This window comes from Falco peregrinus, chromosome 3, assembly GCF_023634155.1.
Source record: "Falco peregrinus isolate bFalPer1 chromosome 3, bFalPer1.pri, whole genome shotgun sequence".
NCBI lineage: Eukaryota > Metazoa > Chordata > Aves > Falconiformes > Falconidae > Falco > Falco peregrinus.
Genome location: NC_073723.1, coordinates 42,240,028 through 42,254,826, shown reverse-complemented (window position 1 = coordinate 42,254,826; position 14,799 = coordinate 42,240,028). Strand labels below are relative to the sequence as shown.

Genomic DNA, 14,799 nt, shown 5'->3' with positions numbered 1-14,799 from the left:
ATTTTTTTTAAGGCCAGAATAATTATCTGATCACTAGTTACAGTTAAAAATGTAATTAGGTTGAATGAAGTACTGAAGTTTCAACGTGCAATCATGGAAACTACATGAAACTTCTTCCTTAAAAAAGAGAGCAGAATTTCATGCACTGTTTCATTTGGCAGAGTATAACATACTTGCTGTCAGCAAAGGACTTTTTTCAATGAAGAAAAGGAAAAGAAAGTATTTCCATTCATACAGCACTGCCCAACTGATTAGAAGTATCAGGCACTAGGTAGCTGTCTCTCAACTGTAAGCAACTGTAGTAGATTTAGTTCCTACAGACCATTATATAGCATTCCTAAAAACTCATCTGATTTCCAGAAGACCTCCAAAAATGCTCGCTGTTTAACAAACTAATTATTTTGTCATCAAAATCAGTATTTATGGGCTAAAACGCTACACCGTCAAGTAGGAAAGCTTTCATGTAAAACAAATCATAAAACACTGATAATATAAATGCTTGAAAAGGCTCTAGGACTGCATGTATTTATGTAAGATCTGTGAATATATAAACACTTAGTGATACACTTCAAGAAAAAGGTGAGGCTCAGTGCAGTGAACTAATCATAAAAAGACTAACCTTCCTTAGGACAAGTGTATTCTTACAGACTTAAGCCAGCTGGCTGAAGTGTATCAAACATCTTACCCAACAGCAAAGATTGCTCCAAGACCATTAATTCATTTTAAGATTGCCTTTTTCTTTTTTTTTTTTCTTTCTTTTTTTTTTTTTAAAGTATTTTCAAGCATTTTTTAAGTACAAGCTATTCCTTGAAAACCTTCAGCAGCTTGCTGTTACTAATACAATTATCACAAAAGCCAAACTACCAGGCAAATAACATATTTGCTATGATTTACTTCCTGGCACCATTTGACAAAGGATTCTTTCTCTACATGATAAAATTAATTCTATTACTAAATTTGTTTAGGGAAGCCGTTCTTTACATCATCATAAGGAACATAATTTCCTACAATACTAGAACTTTCAAAAATTCCCAAATCATGCTTCCCTTTCTAATTTCAAGAAATATCTCAAAGAATTGTAATATCCTGTTTAACTAATGCTACAATAGCATCAACACAATAACCACTTCATGCATTGATCAACATGTATAGTGTTGTCTACTCTTTTATTTCAATCTGTTCAAATGACATGACACAATGAGTTCAGTATAAAACATTACGGTTCTTATGCAAATAAACAGACTCCCACATTAAGGTTACTGCTCCACAATACATTGCACACAGCTGCTCACAGCTTGTCCTCACACTGAAAAGTAGAATAAAATGGAATAGCAACCTTATAAGTTGCTATTGTAAGCATTCCATTGATTTTACTGACTTAGGACATATTATTAAGAAAAAAATAAAATAAAATAAATCTGTGTTACGAATACTGGTAACAGCATCTACAACTTCCAACTACTGTAGCACAGCATCCTTAATTTTGTGGCTTATTATCATATGAAAAGAAGTCTGTGTCCTGGAAGCCAAGTCTGACACAAGAAGCACCCACAACACCAACCCTCTACTGCTAACCCCATCCCCACCGCAAGTTCTGGGGAATTTAGCTTCAGTTCCGTATTTTTAAGGTCAAATGCCTCTCCCATGCTTTATCAAGCACCTGGAGAAACACCAGATGCAAAGTGAGTCAAAGTATCATACCTTTATGGACATCAGCCCATGACCCCGATGGGCTTTCTTAGGATCCAGAGCAATTTCCAGCACCACAAGTACCGTTCTGGCTGACTGAAGGTTTTAGTTGGTCATTTCATAAATGCTTATTTTAGACCAGTATTTAATCTCACCTCACTTCATGTACTCTTCAAGAGAACGTGTTTTTCTTAAGTCTATGAATGACAGTGCCAAAAATAGCTACACAGCAAATAGTAAAGGGTATATAGTAGTATGTTATCCATATGGTATCAACTAATATAAATCTATGTATAGTCTGTTACATTTTCAAACTAATGTCTCAGGTGTATGAAAATTGGAAGTTACATACTTATGTGTGATTTCACTTTTTTCTGTTTATTAAATCAGAGAGTTACAAAACCAAACCTGAGTAATTAAGGACATTTTGCATAGAAAGCTAAGAGAAAGTCCTCAGAGTAACTGCAAATACACCTGTACTGCATTTGACTCTGGCCACTGAACTGGCTCTTAGGACAGACATATCTCAGAGTGAAGATGACTCCTGGCACACATTTGGGAGCACCGTACCAAAGCCAATCTTTTAAATTTGTTCCCCTTATCACGGCTTAGAACAGGAATATATTGTGACCATTTATTTTTGTGAGCAAAACCACCTTTTTGCTACAGGGTTTTATGACTATTTTTAAACTGTGCTTTAGTTTTCAACCCAGGTAACTTCCAGAAATTCAAAAATACGTTATAAAAATCATACATTTGCCAAAGGCACAAGAAAGTTTTCCACAGAGCAGAGAATAAAAAACAGGAGAACTGAGAAATTTTATTTCTCCTAAACATACAAAAATGCATGTCATGCCCTGTTTTCTTCATAAACCAATGGTCATTAGAGTCTATTACACTGTTTGTGCCTAATTTGTGAGATTCTTTGAATAAAATGTCCTTTTTAGCACCACTTTGCCATTCTAGTAGTGTACTTGGCTCTAGAAATTGTAGGTTGTGAGCCTGAAACCCATGATGAGAAGGAGCAGAGAATATTTTCCAACCAATACTCTGTAAGCAAATGTGGTTTTGATGCCTCAAAGCTTGACAGCTCTGATCTAATATGCTGATTTCTCCTCTAGCCCCTGGGCTACATTCGTAGAACTCAATAATCTCCTTTTTGAGATCTCTTACTTGAACTCACAAATCCTTCCTCTCATGGAAATACCCCAAACATCGTCACTTTATTCTGGCCAGAAATGTTCAAAGTGGGTTGCTACACCAGGGTGCTGAGCCAACCTAACAGCTAAGAACCTAACAGTTCTGTTAAGAACTTCTTGTGCTCCTGTCCCTTTCCTTGTATTCATGCTATCCTTTAGTAAACCTGTTCAACTCACTAATTTAGCATAAAACTATTCAATTTTTTGTTGTTGTTGTTTGGTAGATTAGCAAACTGAATCAGTTCATCAAGGGCTGAGAAAACTTTTACAGCCAGCCAGACAGTAGGGGACAACATGGCAACCTGGCCAAGACGGGGGAGAAGTCAGAAGACAGGGAAAAGAAAAAGGACTTTCATTTCCAAAAGTGACCATTTTTTCCCCCCTACCAGATTAGCTTGATTTATCCCGCCACATCAAACCTTCTCACTCACCTGTTGATGCTTCTCCACTTGGCACAGATAGATTAACACTTGCTAGCCCAAAGACTAGCCATTAGGCACATCTGCCGTCAGGTGAATACATTTGCCTGAGCCAGACAACCCCTGTGAGGCACGTACCTCTACCGCCCAACAACCATCGCCATCTCCTGTCTCTCTCCTACAGAGGGTGAAGAATCTCCGAATACCCCAAACAGCAGTTTCCAAACTGGTCAACAGCCATAGCACTGGTCTATAGCTAGTCTGACAGAACTGTGCTGTTGCCTAATTTTCACAGGTTTATAGCAGTAGCCAATGGGAAAATTTAGTAACAGGGGGGAACACCCTCAAAAACTTAGGGAAGCACCTAGTGCTAAAGCTTGCCAGCCTGAGTCCTTGCGGAAGAACTGATGAAAACCCCCGGTACAGTCGATGGACAGAGCAAGCCCCATTCTTAATCTATGGTCTCAGTGGTACCTCTTTCATCTTCAGCCAGTGCAGCTGGACACCATGAACACCGCACAGTTAATATACTCCAAACTGGACAGTGCAGCAGTTATGGAAGTTTTTGTAAGTCTTTCAGCAAAGAGGAAAAACACAACAACAGTAACTTCAGTATTTTGGTTTAAATTGAGCTGCCTGGTTTCTGTTATTTCTGAATTTCTTGCCAAGCATCCCTTTTTTTTGTTTTTCCTTTAAACCAATTCACCAGCAACTCACTATGGAATCCGGATGAAGAAACAGCTTCTTTATCACATAATCTCCCCAAATGTGAAATGGTTTTAATACTTACCTCCAGTGGCGGTTACAACACAGAAACAAAGAATTATTATACATATATCCCATGAATTTCTGAGCAAAAAAGAATGGACAGCATTGAAATACATGTTTAAAATGAGATAACTCAATTTACTACAAAATCAGATAGTACATACTACACATATATATACACATACACACATGTATATACAAAACATACATAATTTGTATGATTTCTAACACTGAGTAAAATAAACTGCTCCAAGAATGCTACTCAGTTCTTCTAAAACTCAAAACAGCTCCAATTTTATGACTAAATTTGATGACTCATTTTCTTCTTTGGCTCCAGGATATTTCTGAAGACACCCCCAAAAATTAGGAAACTGCTTTTGGTCCTGCTGAATACAAATGGAGTAAGCTGCATCTCTCACAAGAGAGAAAATATTTTCATTGTTTCAAGTGTTCCTGTAGCGCAAGTGGAAGCAAATGGAAAAGCTGTCGTATCTACAGTTCAGAGCAACTGCAGTCCACAGCTTTCACAGAAAGTAATGCTCTCACGCAAGGTAGTCGCAAAGAAATTCTGACTATAAATAAAAGAGGTAAAGAGCTTCACACTTTGCTACAGCTATCAGTCATGCTCATTGCACCTCTCTGGAGTGCCCTGAACACCCCCATGTCACATTTCCATCCTGCTGCATTTCAGAGACTATTGACCCACCTCATCCGCTCCCTGAGTCATATGAGCACTACTCCTCCCTTCAGCAACTCTTTGGGAAGCTAAGGGCCTTTCATGTGATTGCTACCTGACTGGTTTCTGACCAGGCAGGCCAGTTTTACTGCTGTCTTAATGACTGCAAATGAGAGGACTGCATTTTCCAGTTTTCTCAGTAACCAATCCACTAGGGGATGCATGGAAATGCCAGTGCACATGCCTGGCCACGGCCCTGCAGCTCCCAGCTCTTGCACTGCATCTGCTCTGCACCCTTGGCGTGGCTGGTACCACTGCACACGTGCAGGGCATCTGAGCATGTAAACCAATCTTCTTTAGTTGCCTTTTGGTTTTCTTTAATAACTGGCCAGCTGGCATGCCTAACTCTGCTTTTCTCCTCTCACATGTCAGCAGGATGGTCAGCCTCCCATTCCTATCAATAGCCCGCAAAAGGTTTCGTAAGTCATCTTTTGGTAACACCAGGGCTTCCCACCTCACAGTTCTTCTACCTCCTCTTCTACCCTACTTCCCATACACCCCGAATTCTCATTCCCATTTATCTTCCTTTGGTTCAGGAGGTAGGTCTTTCAGAGTGCCAACTTTTTGAGCTGCGCTAGGAGGATGGGCAGAGAGGGCGCTGGGGATATTATGCTGGAAGGTGTTAACAGCCACCATCAAATGGTTCTTTGATCTCCACACAATTACAGAGCTGGGCCTGCTAACCAGATGCAAGGGGCTCCCTCTTTCCCCGGTTTCTTCCTTCTGCATCCCAGACGGACAGAAATGTCATCAACTTGAGTGCAAGGCCCTATAAACCAATTACAGGTTTATTTTGAGTTAAAAAGAAGAAAAGGACTGTTTTGCTTTCATAGGAGATGTCAGAAGGAGTTTGCAAACCAACAGTTTAACACTGAAAGAGGCTCTTGTAACAACTCCTGTCTGCTTAAGAGCTGTCTGAAAATATGCAATTTGATTGCTGAAGTTTGACAACACTTAAAATTCTAAAAAGTTCTTACGACAATCATATATAAAAAGGGAAATTTTTTTAAGCTTCAAATACCAGACAAAAAGCATATGAGATTGTTTTAGTGCTTTCTACTAATTAATGCTGCTTCTATTATACAGGGCAAGAAAATGACAATTTTTTTTCCTAAACTGGCAGTGAACAGCCAATTCAGTAAGCTGCGTTTTTGTTTTCTGTGACAGAGCAGTGGAAAAATCTCTTTCATTTATTAGGTCTACAGAGACCAAAACTGGCTGGGTGTCAAACCTGCTTTGTAAAAGCCCAGATCCACTCAGCCATGTGTAGATTCCATAATTCTTTACAACCTGTTATCAGTATCAACTTCACAAAAGATGAAACTTCAGTGTCTCCCAATGAGTGCTACTGCAACCCTTTATCAAAGGCAGCAAAAACCTGAACTGACAGTTCAACACAGAAAGAAAAAAGCCCCACCAACTAATGGCAATGCCAAATTAAATACTTATTAAAATCTAAGATCTCATTTATTACTTTTTTTTCCCTAGATGAGCTTTGCATAAAGATATAAAACGAGATCTCCTACAATGGTGGAGAAGCAAGCTGGATAACTATTTAAATTTTAATAACTCTGCTCCAGGCCCGGCTGTGTGCACCTATTCTACTTAAAATGCCCGTTTTCATCACCTCACTTGTGACTGCAAGGTAGCTAAAACTTGTCATGGGGGCAGACAGGGAAAGACCTTACACTGAAAGGGTGCTAATAGCAACCTGAGATAGAAAAATGAATGTTTCAGAAGGATGGGGCTTTCAGGAAGGAAGAAAACTACCAGGGTGGAGTGACTGACTTGCTTTTAACTACAATAAGGATAGGTTTCTAGATGGCTTTGATGAACTGATTAAAAAGTGCTGCCTTGTTAAAAAGGTGCTTCTCACATCGAATCAAGTGCACGCTGTGTTATATCCAGGGAAAAATACTAAAATTCAGTTTTTAGTAAACACATCCAACATCACATTCTTACATTTTCTATAGGAAATATGAGTTTCTGCTATAGCCTAAGTTTATGAATAACAGCACTCACAACACTTTTTAATCTCAGGCTTTAAAACTGAAAGAACTAATCAGTCATTTTATTCAACTGAATTATTCTTGCTATGCTGACTGCTCTGTATCTGTCTATACTAACAGCATTTGCTTGAATTGTCCCTTTTTTTAGCAATGGATTCTATTGCATTCTTTAAAATAAACCTGCAAACTCACAAACATTTCCTATTTTACTATTTCCTAATTTTACTATTAAAACAAGTAAATCCTGTGAAACATTTGGTACGCTTCACATAAGCTAAAAGTCTAGTGTCCACATTCAGTACTAAGTTTGCAATGCTGCAAACTTGCATCTGACGCAAACATGAATGTTAGCAGTCTTTACAACCCCCTTCTGTGCAGGTTACATATATTTATCAACACAGATAAACATGCATGTGATTTTCTTCAAAGTTCAATAAAATCTGCTGGGTCTTTAGGTCTCCTGGAAGTATGTGTGATTTTTATCACCACCACATAAACGGTCCCCTTTAATACTCCTCCTCACTATGCAGTCTGCAGATTACAGGAGTGCAGAGGCTCTGAACACAGTTTTATTTGCACAAGCGTGTAGGGAACATTACACAGCACCATTTCTCATATGGAGAAGGCGTGAACCCATACTCTTCACATGCAGATTTGCCACAATTCAAACTTCAGCCATAACTCGCCCATAGCTTGAGGATAACAAGTAAAAGCTTTAGAAGTAAACAAGCCCAACATTCATGGATACGACATAGAAACAGTTTAGCACCGTTTTAGGAGTACAAGGTACAAACATGGCTCATCTACTTTATAGAAATCTGCTGCAAAACATTACAACTCTTGTAATCTTTTTGTCCCTCGCTTGAAGCAAAACAGCTTTGTGTTGCCTCTAAAAATAGGGAGGGAGCAGTGGGGGATGGGAAGAGGAGAGAATAAGAGGGTTAAGTGGGAGTAAGAACTGATAGACCATACTGGCATTAATTTATAAAAAGACCAGTGAATCGTACTCTTAGTCTATGGCTTTCCTAACAAAGTCAGGCACATTCTCAATTATCAAATGAAAAAGGTCATCCTGTACTTTTTATTTTGTACATGCACATGCAAAGGAAAAAAGGAAAAGTTTTGTTTCATCTGTTACCAAAACCATCATTCTGCAGTCAACACTTTTAATGAAATACAGGCCAAAGGATTAGTCAGAACAGATTCATGGAAAAACAAAGGAAATCTGTATGCAAATACAAGCCTACCACACAACTACACCCAAGAACAAATCCTGCTTGAGTACCTCTGAACACTGTCCTACATGGCTCCCTGCGACGGCTACCACTCACCCCAGCTCCACAGCAATTAGCAGCAACTTTAGCAGCCACTGCCCTGAAGAAAACAAACTATACTAGTATCATTAAAGCATTAACTTCAGCATTCTAAACACAAAATGTGTCAGAAATAGAGTCCATATGTGTTGAAACTCTTAAGAAGATTCTGTTCATTTTTTGGGGCAAGGAGCAGACAGGGACCTGGTGGAAGGCTACAGGAGAAGCTATAGGGAAGGCTGCTGCAGAGCTATTGCCCAGCTGGGAAAACAAGTTATTTGAAGGTTACGGTGTTACAAACAAGCAAAGGAAGTCAACTGATCATGCTTGTCACAGGAAAACTGCTGCGGCGATGAGCCAGAGGCTGGCTGATGGACAGGCACAACACTGGAGCACCACCAACGTGGCATAAGAGGGCTGGCCCTGGAGAGGTGGAAGCAGCAACACAACGCTTTCCATGCCTTAACGTTGGGCCAATCTCAGCTAGGGCTTTGCACAGGTAAATATGACTCTAAGAGTTTTTCTCAGAGGGTTATTTTTAAATACCTGACCATATGAGCTTCCCTGGAATAGGAAAAAAAGGGGAGGCAAAACTAAACAGTCATTACATATATGTTTAAATATAACGTTTAAAAAACCCACAAGATATTTAAACTGACCAGAAATGTTCACTTTCATTTTAATTTTAAAGTTGGCAATGGACTTGGACCAAAAAAAGGTTATATTCTGACTGAGATGCAGCAGCACGGAGTTTCTAAAACCATTCCTTCAAACAAGTTGGGGGGGGGGGGGGGGGGGGGGGCGGGAAGGGGGAAGGCAAATCTTGCTCAAAATCTCTCACTTACAGAAGTAGCAACTTGAGTTTCAGTCCTTATTCGGAGATGTGCTAAAGTCACTGGGAAAGCTCAAGTAGGGAAGGAAACAGTACTAAGTGTGCAACGGGAGTATGTGGCTGTACAGAGTTCAGTTAACAGCAGCAGTATCAACAAGTAAGGTTAGGAGGTTTGACCCCGAGTTTTCTCAATACCACTTTCCATGCAAGAAGCATCTGCACCAATGCCAAAAAGGCACTTGTAAGTCTTTATCTACTTCTGCTTCAAAAAACAGACATAAACACATCTAGGTCTGTGTAAATCATCTCAAAAGATGCAGTTGGATGCTCAGAGAACATATGGTCACAAGCATCAAGCATTAACAAGAGAAAAGGCTGTGACCCAGAAAGAAAACATTTATATGTAATGGCACATTTTGGGAATACTGATACTGTTGGACTGCTGGGAATCTAACAACTGTATTTTTCCACCAGTACCTGTTAATATATTTAGAATCAAATTTCATAACACTACCTAAAATTACAAAGCAAACAACTGCTTGAAAACGTGCTTCCAGTATATAAGAACCATATTATTGTTTATACAGAAAATATATCTGTATATCAATCTCAAATCAACTGTCCCTTTCTGTTTACTTGGGATTTTTTTTGCTGTCACTATCAATAATGTATGCAAGAATTTGCATAGCTCTGCCATACTGCTGGTTAATTATCCATTTGCTGAAGTTCTAAGTAAAATTCTTTTGTGTTAAACAAAATTGTCTTTTTAATAGAGTGTTTTGACAATGGAACAGGAAAATTTGACAACAGAACAGCAAAATTTAAATATTAAAAGTATATTATAAGATCTCTCAGTATGTGACAGCATTAGCTATTGAAAGAACAGCACTTCTTCCAGTGTGCATACTACCTTTCATCGTTACTATAATTGCTTACTCCCTCATCTTCTCTTGGCTTTCTAACTTCGCACTTTCATATGATTAGAAGAAACTGATGCTCTGGTCTCAAGAGAAATACACTCACCCAGCATCTCAGCATGGGAAACATGGAGATAGTGTCTTCTTTCGAATGATAACGCCCCCAAAAATAAAAAAACCCAACAAAAAACCCAAAGAATAAACCAACTCCCCTTTCCCCTGAACCCACTAACAGAAGAAAAACACCAGAAAGACCCAACCTCAAGCAAAACTAGTTAATACTTACAGGTTTAGTAATTTTAATGTTTGGATCTTCAATACATTTTCATTTAGTACATTCACATCTGGATTTCTGCAACTGCAGAGCTTCCCTTCACATGGCAGAACACACCAAAAAACTGCACTATCTGTCCCAGACTAGTTTCCTTTCTACTACACACACCCCATGTATTTGAGATGATCTGATAACACACTTCTGGTTATGTACAAGTACTGCAGCTAATGAAGGTTTTGGTTGTTTATTAGAGAGGGAAGGAAGAGGTACGTTGACTTTTAAACAAACTCTGTGACACTGTACAAATCTTTACTATAGTGACCATTGATAAATGTTCATTTCAGTTCCAAAGCAGAAATTTTCTTTCCGAGTTTATAGGATTTCGCTCAAAGTACATGCCTTAAATATAATAATAATCAAAAATTAAAAAGAAAACCACCAAAAAACCCCACAAAAAAGAGCACAAGCATTTACACATGTACCACATGTGCACTAATCATTGACAGAGACAGAATAAACCCCTCTATTACATGTACTTTTGAGTAACAGCAAGTTCTGTACTTGTGTTTGCAATACCCCTATAGGTCCTTGGGCTTGTGAACCCTTAACCTCAGGCAATGGATTTTGGGTTTCCTCACCCCAAAGAGCTGACAAAAGGCTGAAGGCAACAAGCTGTGACTGACAGAGGAATGAAACGAAACGCTCAATATTTACAAGAGAAGATGTGCAGTTCCAACCCTGAATTAACTTTCTTCAGGGTTGTTTTATCCCTTAGTATTTATAACCAGTTACAAGATAATAGTTAATTTGGCGTGAGTGCAACTGAATATCTGCAGGAGACTAAAGCCATTAAAACCATCCCCAGACAGTGAGGGGAAGTAAGTGATCCTGGAGACACTTCTTTCTGCTATCACGTTTCTATCATGAAGAGGCACTGCTTCCTTTCCACCCCTATAAAACTTCTCAACATTCAAAAGAGTTAAGTTATAAAAACATGACAGCAAAAAGCAGAAAAAAAACACTTGGAAACCCCTTAACACAGTCAAAAACAGGTTAACATGACAATAAGGGTTATCATCTCATTTGCCCTGCTTCTATGTTAATACACCCCCAAAAAACTCCAAACAAATAGAGCACAGGAATAGAAAATCAAGCTCTTGAGTTAGGACCTGACAAATCAGTCTCCTCATGTGGATGAATTATAATGCATTTAACCATGCACGTGCCCTTTTCTAACTGTGCTGTCCACTGTACTTCACCACAGTATTCACCCTATTCAATGTTCTGTCTTAATTTCATTACCCATTTCATGACAGCATGCACCATTTCTTGCAGTATTCAGAAGTGTTCAGTGTCGAGTGTTACCCTTCATAAGAGAGCTTTCCAAGAAGTTCATCAGTAAGTTGACCTGCTTCACTTACAGCATCATCTGCATTTAGGATCAGCATTATGCCTGCTTCCAGCGTGAGCAACAGGCAATGTGTAAGTGGAGGTGGTTACGGAAACTTAGGCCCTTATTATATCTTAAAGCTTACACCCTGGCCATATTTGCTTGTTCTTTCATTGGGACAGAAAAAAAAAAGCATTACAAAATGGGTTTTTTTCCTAGAAAATGAAAAAAAAAAAGTAATCTTCACTCCAAAGCATACAACCTATAAAATTGTTAAGAAAGAACACAATACAGTTTTAACCAGTCTCATGCACAAAAACAGCTAGAAATTTTCCACTGAAAAATACAGAACAAGTATTTATTAATTCAGCTTTTGGTAGGCGCCTACCACAAAAACTTGGTTAAGATGCAAGCAACTGAAAATCAGATTTCATATTCATATTGAGGTCTGTCAGCATAAATTATAGATATTATACTAACAGTGTGGCTTAAAATATTACCTTCCCCAACTGTTTTCCCCTTTTACGTGGGTTGTCAGCTTCGCAAACTACAATTTTTAATGCATTGAGCTTTATTGTTTTATATATGTGTAAGTATATGTTTCAACATGTTTATATATCTTACATATAAATAGGCTTCTATGATTTAAATATATAAAAGACTAGAGCCAAGATTTTATTTAAATACTAAGAAATCAGACTTGGGGGGGGGGGGGGGGGGCGGGGAGAGGGAAGACAATGTTTTGTAATTTAAGTAAATGAACTGTTAAAGAATAAAACACCCATGTTGTAAAATGAGAATTTGATGAAAAACTTCTCAACTATACATGAAATACATTAAAAATATGATGCCAAAGAACTAGAGTTGCCTTTGCAGTATATTTGCTGCTGAACTGTTCATTTATAGACTACTAGCACAAGTTTGAATACAAATGTAATGTGTAAATTACACAGCCCCGATTCAAGATGTCTGTGAACTAAAAATAATAAACTAATTCAAGTCTCATACGAAGAGCCAGATGTTTATCATGCTGGGGAACTGGGGTTTTCATGTGATGATGTTTTCCACCTTCCCTTTTGGGGTCCTTTAGAAGGAGACTCACTATTAATGTGTGTAGTAAGAAAACACCTGATCACATTACAGAGCACAGACTAATAAAACCAGAAGATGTATTGTAATCCAACAATCTTACTATAGGCAATAAAACTAAATTAATTTTTTAATTTATCTTTGAAGTAGTGCTTTTCTTCATAGAAAGACATCTGATCTTGATTAAAAATTTCTGTGAAATCCACTCCCGTACATGGCAATGTAATGTTCTGCTGTTGTTATCCTTCCTATAAAAACTTGCACCTTTAATTTTGAATTAAATGTATCAAGCCTTCCTGCCCCTGGATCTGCTTATAGATTTATTTGCTTAACTTAAGGGCCTGGTATTGCAGAACCATTCATTGTGTAGGAACACTGGGCAGGCGAAGGTAACCTCTTCCAACTTCAGCCTTGTCCTTTCAAAGGGAAGCACCCACAGGTTCTCAGCTCTTTCAGCTCTTTTCTGATTCTTTAATCAAAAGGTCTGACTTGGAGCAGTTCTAATTTATGAACCCAACTTGTGGGTGCCAGCAAACTAATAATTACTGTAGCTTAATGCACAAATTGTACAACATCCTGACTCCTGCAGTACATCTTCGCTCTGTGCTTTCTGTTCACACAACTACATTTGTATTAGTCCTTTCCACCACGATCTGGGGACTCCTGGATTCAGCTCATTACTCACCATCACCCTTAAAACAGCCACCTTTGTTATTTTGTTTCTGGATGCAGAACTCCGTATTTGACTATTCAAATGCACATTTTGTTAGCTTGCTACCACTTGTGAAGTGATCCATCCAACTCTCTAGTACTTGCTTGTTCTCTTCACTGTTTCTTATTTCAAACACTTTTGTATCATTTAAAGACTATTTTGATATACAGAGTTCTATTTTGTATCACAAATTTCAAAGGGCATATGACCAAATAAGTTACTCTGTTTTCTGTTAATCTAGTTGCTCAGCGATTCCCTATTTGGAACATACTAATTAGCCAGTATTAATAGCGGGTACATGGAGTTTGCCTTGTTCTAATTTCTTAAAATTCTATGCAACGCCAACTCAAACTATATGGTCCACAGGGCCATCAAAAGATTTACCCAGAATGAATGACAGTCATGGTTCTAATTATACCTTGAATCCCTGCAGCATCCAAATGCTCATCATTTGCACTCTCTATGCATGTATTTCACTATGCAGAATGACTGGAAGAAACCCAGGCAAACTGTGATAGCAAATGCAATTTTATTTTATTTATTTTTGCCTACAGTTAGGGAGCTCTTTAAAAGAGAAGAAAGGCCCAATTTCTACTCTTTGTTCCAAGGTCTGTTTCTGTTCTGTTTTTCAATGGCTCCAGATTAAAAGAACGAAACAAAAAATACTTTTAAGAATGTATAAGGGAACACTGTACTGTCCTTCCACAGCTACTGCTGGGAAGAGGAAGGAGCTGGACAGCAACCTCAGCACTTAAGTCACTTAAAGTTTATCTGAGGTCTGTTAATGAAATATATTGTATATTAGCATATTACATGAAAACTACCAATTGTTCCTCCAGATAAAATCAGAGATGATCTTGTCAAACAATACTGGCTAGCATTAATTATATTGCTCTGTTTTAATTCCTGGTTAATCAAGTCCTTGGTCAGCCTCTTCAAGATTTTATCTGAGGCTGGAGTCAAGCTGTTAAGTCTAGAACAAGCAGCTCGCCTGCCCAAGACATTAAACTTCTTCTACGTATATCTAGATTTCCCACATGTGTCAAGTTCAGGGGTGGGTGGGTGTGTAATAAAAAAAGAAAAATCAACCTTATCAGTACAGATAGGTCTGCAGATAATCCCATGAAGTTACGGACAGAAACTGGCATACTCTAACTACTCTGTCCTACAGGAAAGGCAAGGGTTTCAGCAGCAGCTCATGATATCAAAACATGGTGAGTATTACTTAAAAAACAAACAAACCACACACACCAAATAATCAAAAGAAATACGTTCTTCATTTTCTGTATTGTTAATTGCCAAGTTAGTTTTTTCTGTAGGTTGTTTTGCTTTTTCCTTTCTTACTTCCTACAGTCACAAGCTTCTGATTTAAAGTTATCTTCTCCCCCCCCCCCCCCCCCCCAATTTGTTACACACCATTCCCAAACTCCTTTAATTCTCTTCATAATATTG

General features: G+C 38.4%; 1 protein-coding gene across 8 annotated transcripts in view; it reads right to left on the bottom strand.

The window, feature by feature from the left end:
* NCOA2 (nuclear receptor coactivator 2) overlaps positions 1–14,799 on the bottom strand; it is a 190,024-nt gene that overhangs the window by 123,848 nt on the left and 51,377 nt on the right. The window lies entirely within an intron of this gene.